Raw genomic sequence first — 6801 nt, forward strand, 5'->3', positions numbered from 1 at the left:
CAGACAAGTCTATCACTTATGTTGGTAGTAAAAATACAACAATTCCAGATTCTCTGAGAACCTGGAGAAGCCAGGACATATGTCACTTCAGCTCCTGACTTAGTTATGACCCATAATGAGGCACCAGAGCATAGAATTATGAAATTCTATGGAATTTCTTCTATGGAAGAAAGCTGTTTGTCAGTGTAACAAACAGCCCTTGGTGTTTAATGAAAGATGAGACAGTCTAGATTTGGTTATGTTAATGTTTAGTATATACAAGACAGAAGGATGAAAACAAGTAAACTTAGTGTAAATTAATCTACAACATGAAAATACAAAATGCAAAAATAAAGTGTTAGCATAAGAGGTCCAGTCCACTAAAGGAGGTAACAATAGACTGTGCTAGTGTTAGTGCTAATATTTATCTCACACTTGGAATGACATTTGAATTCCAGATGCAACTTCTTTGGTAGGCAGCTGTCATCTCAGTCATGAAAAATAATTTCTGGGTGCCATAGCTATCAAGAAACAAGTGGGGTTCCTTCTGTTGATTTGTGGAACCTTTCCACAGAGCTCCTTTGGCCTCCATCTTCCTATTCTTTCCCAAGTATTGTACACCTTCAAGTTCACACTCCATGAGAAAACCACAAGTAAATCCTATATGCAGGTAATTTGTGGAGAATTTGCTTTAATTATTGGTTTGGTGCTTTCTGCATAGATTGTAAAATTAATGGAGATCTATTCAGCTCAGATATTACAACAAGCATTGGCCCAGTAGATATCCTAAAGAACTGCTGTTATTTGAAAATACCTCAAACCCTACAGTTTAAATGGATAAATTCAAATTTCCTTTTCTTCTTCCATAGTGTCAAAAGTGCATAGTTTGCCATAATGTTCCCTTATGTCTTAATGTCTTATGAAACAATTATTGCAGTTTTTCCTACTATTCTATCAAAATACTTTCAGGGATTAGCTTCATAGAATAAGATTTTATCTCTAATTACTCAAGCTTGTTTTAACACAGTAAGCTGTGACAGGGCAAAGTCAGGTTTAGCATATTTTTAAAGTCCACTTTTTATGGTTCAAACTTGGGACCGTGGTGTACATTCCTGGTGATGGTGGTGGTAGCAGGATCATGATCCTCACAAGTGTCCTTGGTGGCCACCATAGGGTGGGACAGCTGGGGCTGGCTGGTATTGCTGACTCTGCAGACTTTCAGCAAGTCTGAGCTCCTATCCTCAGCATCTGGCATTGCCCACTGGCTCTTCCCTGGGACCTGATTTAGAAGGTCATTGTTTTGTTTTGTTTTCATTTACACATATTGATTGCATATAGCAGTGTAATATTTCATACATGCACATACATAGTGGTGTACATAGCAATGTAATATTTCATACATGCATAAGTGTGGACTGATCAAATTCAACACCCCTTTTCCACCCTTCCCCCCACACACCCTTCTCCAGTCCTTAGACTATTCTACTTCCAGGTGGACCTTTTTTAATTTCAATATATGATAGAAAATATACAGTTCTTTACTTTCTGTGTCTGGCTTATTTCATTGACCATAATGACCTCTAGTTCCACCCATTTTGTTACAAATTACAGGATTTCATTTTTCTTTATGGTAGAACAATGCTCCATTGTGTACATGCACCATGTTTTCTTTATCCATTCATCTGTTAATGGGCATGTATGCGATTCTGTATCTTAGTTATTGTGAATACTACCACAATAAACATTAAATGTTTGTGTATCTTTTGTATGCTGATTTAATTTTCTTTGGATAGATACCCAGGAGTCAGAAAGCTGGATATTCAGCTAGTTCTATTTTTAGTTTTTTGAGGAACTTTCATTTCTGTGCTAACTTGCATGGACACCAACAGTGTATAAGAGTTCCTTGTCCTCCACATCCTTGCCAGTATTTTTTTGTTTTTTTGATAATAGCCATGCTAACTGGAGTGATAATACCTAGCAGTTTTGGTTTGCAATTCTCTGAAAAAAAATTGTAGTTCGATGTACCATATGCAATATACACAGACACACAGGCACACACAGACACAGACACACACACACATACACATACACACACACACACACACACACACATACACACACACACACCAAGACAGAGTAAGCGTGAGAGAGAAAGGAAAAGAGAGAGAGAGCTTTTGAACCTCAAAGACTGATACTGTCCACCTCTGACCCTTCAGGCTTTACATCTGATGTCCTGCTATCTATCCTTTTACTCAAAGTTCTGCTTAAAGTTGGGCCTCTGCACTCCCATGACCTTCTTGTGCCCTTCCAGTACTTAAATAGAGGTGTTTGTAAAGGTGCAGGCTTCCTTCCCTGGGTTGAATGTGGTAATTTCCATGTCTACCACCATTATATTCAAGCAGAGTCCTTGCAGACCTGTGTCTCCAACTGTCACCTTGGCAATATGCTTCCAACCCTTTCTTGACACTGTGAACTGATGCATCCCAAACTTGACCTGTCAGGCACACTCCCAACCTCAAAACAGCTCTTTCCTCATTGTCATGGTTGACTTCCGCTCAGTCACCATGACTCAAAGTGGTAAGATTTTTTCTAATAATGTTCTACTCCTCATCTGCTCATTCCAGTAGTGACCTTGAGCTACTGGTTCCATCTGCGTGAGGCCAGCATGTGCTGTCTGTATTTTGCTCACAGCTGTCCTGTGAAGGTACACCTGTCTGAATCTCTTAGACCTTGCTAACTATCACTCTGCAGTCAGCCCTTCCTTACCCAACCCAGCATTCCCACTCACAATGTAGGCATCTTTCTAACACTCAGGTAAGAGCAAAATACCTTTAAGTCTTTCATTTACCTAAAAAGTGAAAGCTCATCTCTTTAAATAGTTCTGTGGAAAGTAGGGGTTGTATCCTTCTCCCACCGAATCCCCTGCAGTTCTGGTTATTGTCTCATCACTCTCCCTTAACAGCCACCATAGGTTTTTGGAGCCATACCTATGGGAGGCTGGGTTGTGTACACATTGATATACTCTTGTGATGTACCATCCCCTGGGATGGTTGATCCATATCTCTATCATCTACTACTACTATATCTATCTACTTATTTATTTCTTATACTTGACATCTGATGTTGAAATCTCTTTGGGGCTTGATAGAATATGCCACCAACTCCACCATACAAGAGGGAAAATCAAACTTGGCAGTATGTAGAATTTCTGGAAAACAGCTTGTGAGATGGGCAGATAGGAACTCAGCTGTGGGAGTTTATTGCTTATTAGACCAAGCAATCTCTTTCTTTAATTTAAAATTCAGCTTAAAATTTCCCCCGCCTGGGCATCCAAGTGGAGCCCCTCACCTGCCAAGGCTGTACCTAGGATTACATCTCAGTAGACTGAGCCCTGGGAGGAGGCTTACAGATACCACCATTTTCCATGACTGATATCAACAAGTGCTTTCTCATTGCAAGAAGACTACAGGACTGTGTTTGCAGCCCTGGTTCAATGGCATGATTTCCCTGAGACAGAAGTTCTGATTAGAATAAAATCAAGACATTAACTGACAAAATGAGGAATAGTGTTAAAAGCGCAGTCTTGCATTCTCTGCTAAGTAAAGCAAAAACTTTTATCCTACAACTTTAGTCTCTACCCATAATATTATTTGAAAACAGATATCGCAAAAACTGAATTCAAGCCACACTATCCCATAGTGCAGATATTTGTTTACCCAGAGCCAAGGACTAACTACTTTGATGTTTCCCTGGCTTCTAAAGAGAACTCAGCTGAGGACTGGAGAATTGACTGCAGCCTGTAGTGGTCCCCACTGGGGAAGAGTGTTTATTAATGCAGTCATGCAAATATGGGATGCAAGGCAGGAAGATACCACCTGGCTCTAATGAGGCTGCTGGGACCTTACCTTTACCTGTACATGGCCTTCAGCAGGTGTAGAGAGATCATTCTAGAAGTCAAGTTGGTCTTTCCTCACTGCCGACTTACTGGGGAGACTCAAGGCTTTCTGGGCTTTCCTCAGGCAACAGGGCTGCATATTTGCTCTTTCCTTGTGCTGTAGACATTTTGATATGGTGGAGTGAGCTGATAAACTTATATAGTGTAGCTTACTTCTGAGAAGAAAGTATTTAGGCAACAAACTGTCTCATATCATGCTTCCTGCTCATTTAAAAATTATGCCTCATGTTAAATTGACCTCATTCTTTCCACTTGTTTTCTAGGAGGACTCTGCTCTTTTCCCCCCAGACACTGGGTAAAAGCTTGTTCTCATCTGGCTGGGATGCTATCCCTGATGTTTTATTTAACAAGTGTCCAAGGGGTTGGCTGGTAATTGAGGCACTGTGTAAGCCTGGAGTACTTGCAATTAATGATACATCCTAGAAGACCAGAGGATCAGAGGAAATGGAGCAATAATGAGGCATGAAGACTTTTTATTAACTCTTTAAGGTTGGGGAGGAGATCACATAAAGTAATTGGAGGAATAATTTGTACAGTATGTAGTTCAGCTAAAGTCTAAGGCATGAATTGTCTTAACATCAAAATAGATCACTTTCCTCTCTGTCTGCATGACTCTGGGCAAGTCACCTGATTTCTCTGTGTCTTACTTGTGTCAACTGCAAAATATTATAAGTACGATTATTGCCCTCTGGAATCTGTCACAAGGGAGAACTGAGCCGGTGTTTGTAAAGCACAAAGAATGGTGACCTGCACAGTGAAATCCAACTTGAGCTTTTTTTTCTGATACTACACAGGTCTCAGTTGCCTGCTCCTTTTGTTGCATGGGAAAGACAAAAATGTCTTTGGGCAGAGACAAAGCATAAGAAGTACAAATCCCAATCTGAGTGGTCATTCATGTTAATGAAAGCTAGTGGTAGAACCAGCAAAACTAGAAGCACTTTCTTACAGTTATTTTTCCTCTCTAGGATTTGACCTGAGTATCTCTGGCCTCTGACGTTAGATGTTAGAGTGGTCATGATCAGGCAGTGGGGTGGGATTTCCAAATTTACACCCTAGAGTTTTAAGAAGCATTTTGTCTGAGTCTTAGAAAAAGGAGGAAGGATGCAACTTTCTGGGATACTGTGCATGGTGACACAGTGGGAAAATTCCTTGATCTGTTTTGCTCCTTCCACCAAGAGCCACAAGGGACCTGGGCCATTTTGGGAATTGTCCTGGAATTTAGCTGGAAAAATTTCCAGAAATATCTGTGCAGTGGGGGAAAAAGATGAGAACTATAGATTTATGCTGAGAAAATGCTGGTTTAATTGTAAAAGGACATTCTCATGACCTTGTGCAAATTATCATGTTGGTCATTTTCCTTCAAACATCTGTTCTTCAAACATGCTGACTCTTATTGTCATCAGCCTTTTATGCCAGACAGCGAGGTGAGTCCTGGAGCACTTAATATTTTCCATTCTTCCTAGCAGATAGAAAAGCTAATGAGATGTAATGAGATGCTGTAATTTGTGTGTGGATTGTTTAACTTTGAAACAACCTTAAGGATGAAAGCCACACACTAAGAACAGTGGAGCATTCAGGAGTCAGGGAGGGGTGGGCCAGAGTGAAGAGGCAGAAGTTCCCCGCAGACCTCTGGGAGCTGTCATACAGCACTGCACTGCTCTGGTGTTTCTTTCATTTTCTGACATTGGACTTTGAGCCATTAGAACCATGAGCAACTACAGTGTGTCCTTGGTTGGGCCAGCTCCTTGGGGTTCCTGGCTGCAAGGTGGCAAGGATTTCAACATGCCTCTGACAATCTCTAGTCTAAAAGACAGGCACAAGGCATGCCAGGCAAATGTAAGAATAGGCAATATGGTCTTCAGCATTGATGGAATAAATGAGCAAGGAATGACTTATCTTGTCCAGGTCAAGTTTAAGAGCTGTGCAGGCTCTTTGAATATGACTCTTCAAAGAGCATCTGCTACATCCAAGCCTGAGCCAGTTTCTATTCAAAAGGGAGAACCTAAAGAAGCAATTAAACCTGTGCCCATTGCATCTCCTGCTGTATCCAAAGTCACTTCCACAACCAACATGGCCTACAATAAGGCCCTTTGGTTCTTTGTCTTCACCAAAAGTCACATCCATCCCATCATCGTCATCTGCCTTCACCCCAGCCCATGCAACTACTTCATCACATGGTTCCCCTTCACCTCTGGCTGTTGTCACTCCTCCCCCAGTCTCTGCATCTGGACTACATGTTAATGCCAATCTTAGTGCTGACCAGTGTTCACCTGCAGTGTGTGCTGGTAAAACTGCAGTTAATGTCCCATGGCAGTCCACGGTCACAGTGTGGGTTCTGAGACTGCTCAGGAGATAGCAGAGGGACAGAGAAGAGGATCCCAGGGTGACGGTAAACAACAAAATGGCCGTCCAAGAAAACACATCGTGGAGCACAATAAAGAGTTTTATTACATACCCACTAACAGTGATGCCAGCAAGAAGAGACTGAGGATACCAAAGACTGGTGTCCAAGGACTGGAACAAGTCAGTCTCGTCTTTCCGAGTCCTTGCTCAGATCACTGGAACTGAACATCTGAAAGAATCTGAAACTGACAACACAAAAAAAGCAAAGGAAAAAATACCTCTTCACAACTTTAGTCCCAAATACACAAAATTACGTGACTGGCACCATGAAATTTCAGCACATGCTGTGAAGTTTCAGTCACTTATAGTGACTTAGGAGTCTTGCCTCTGAACCCAAGCAGCTAGTAGCTACCTTTTCATTCACTTCCTCTTTTTCAACTTCTGTAGTAAATGAGACTTAGGAAAATCTTGAACCTTTTCTATAACTTCCTAACAATTTCCTATTGTGAAAATGAGGAAGATGA

General features: G+C 41.2%; 1 pseudogene; it reads left to right on the top strand.

Annotated features, from left to right (window-relative positions):
- Positions 1-5541: 5541 nt before the first annotated feature.
- On the top strand, positions 5542-6801 carry LOC109687953 (PDZ and LIM domain protein 5 pseudogene; annotated as a pseudogene).

Source organism: Castor canadensis, chromosome 15, assembly GCF_047511655.1.
Source record: "Castor canadensis chromosome 15, mCasCan1.hap1v2, whole genome shotgun sequence".
NCBI classification, from domain to species: Eukaryota; Metazoa; Chordata; class Mammalia; order Rodentia; family Castoridae; genus Castor; species Castor canadensis.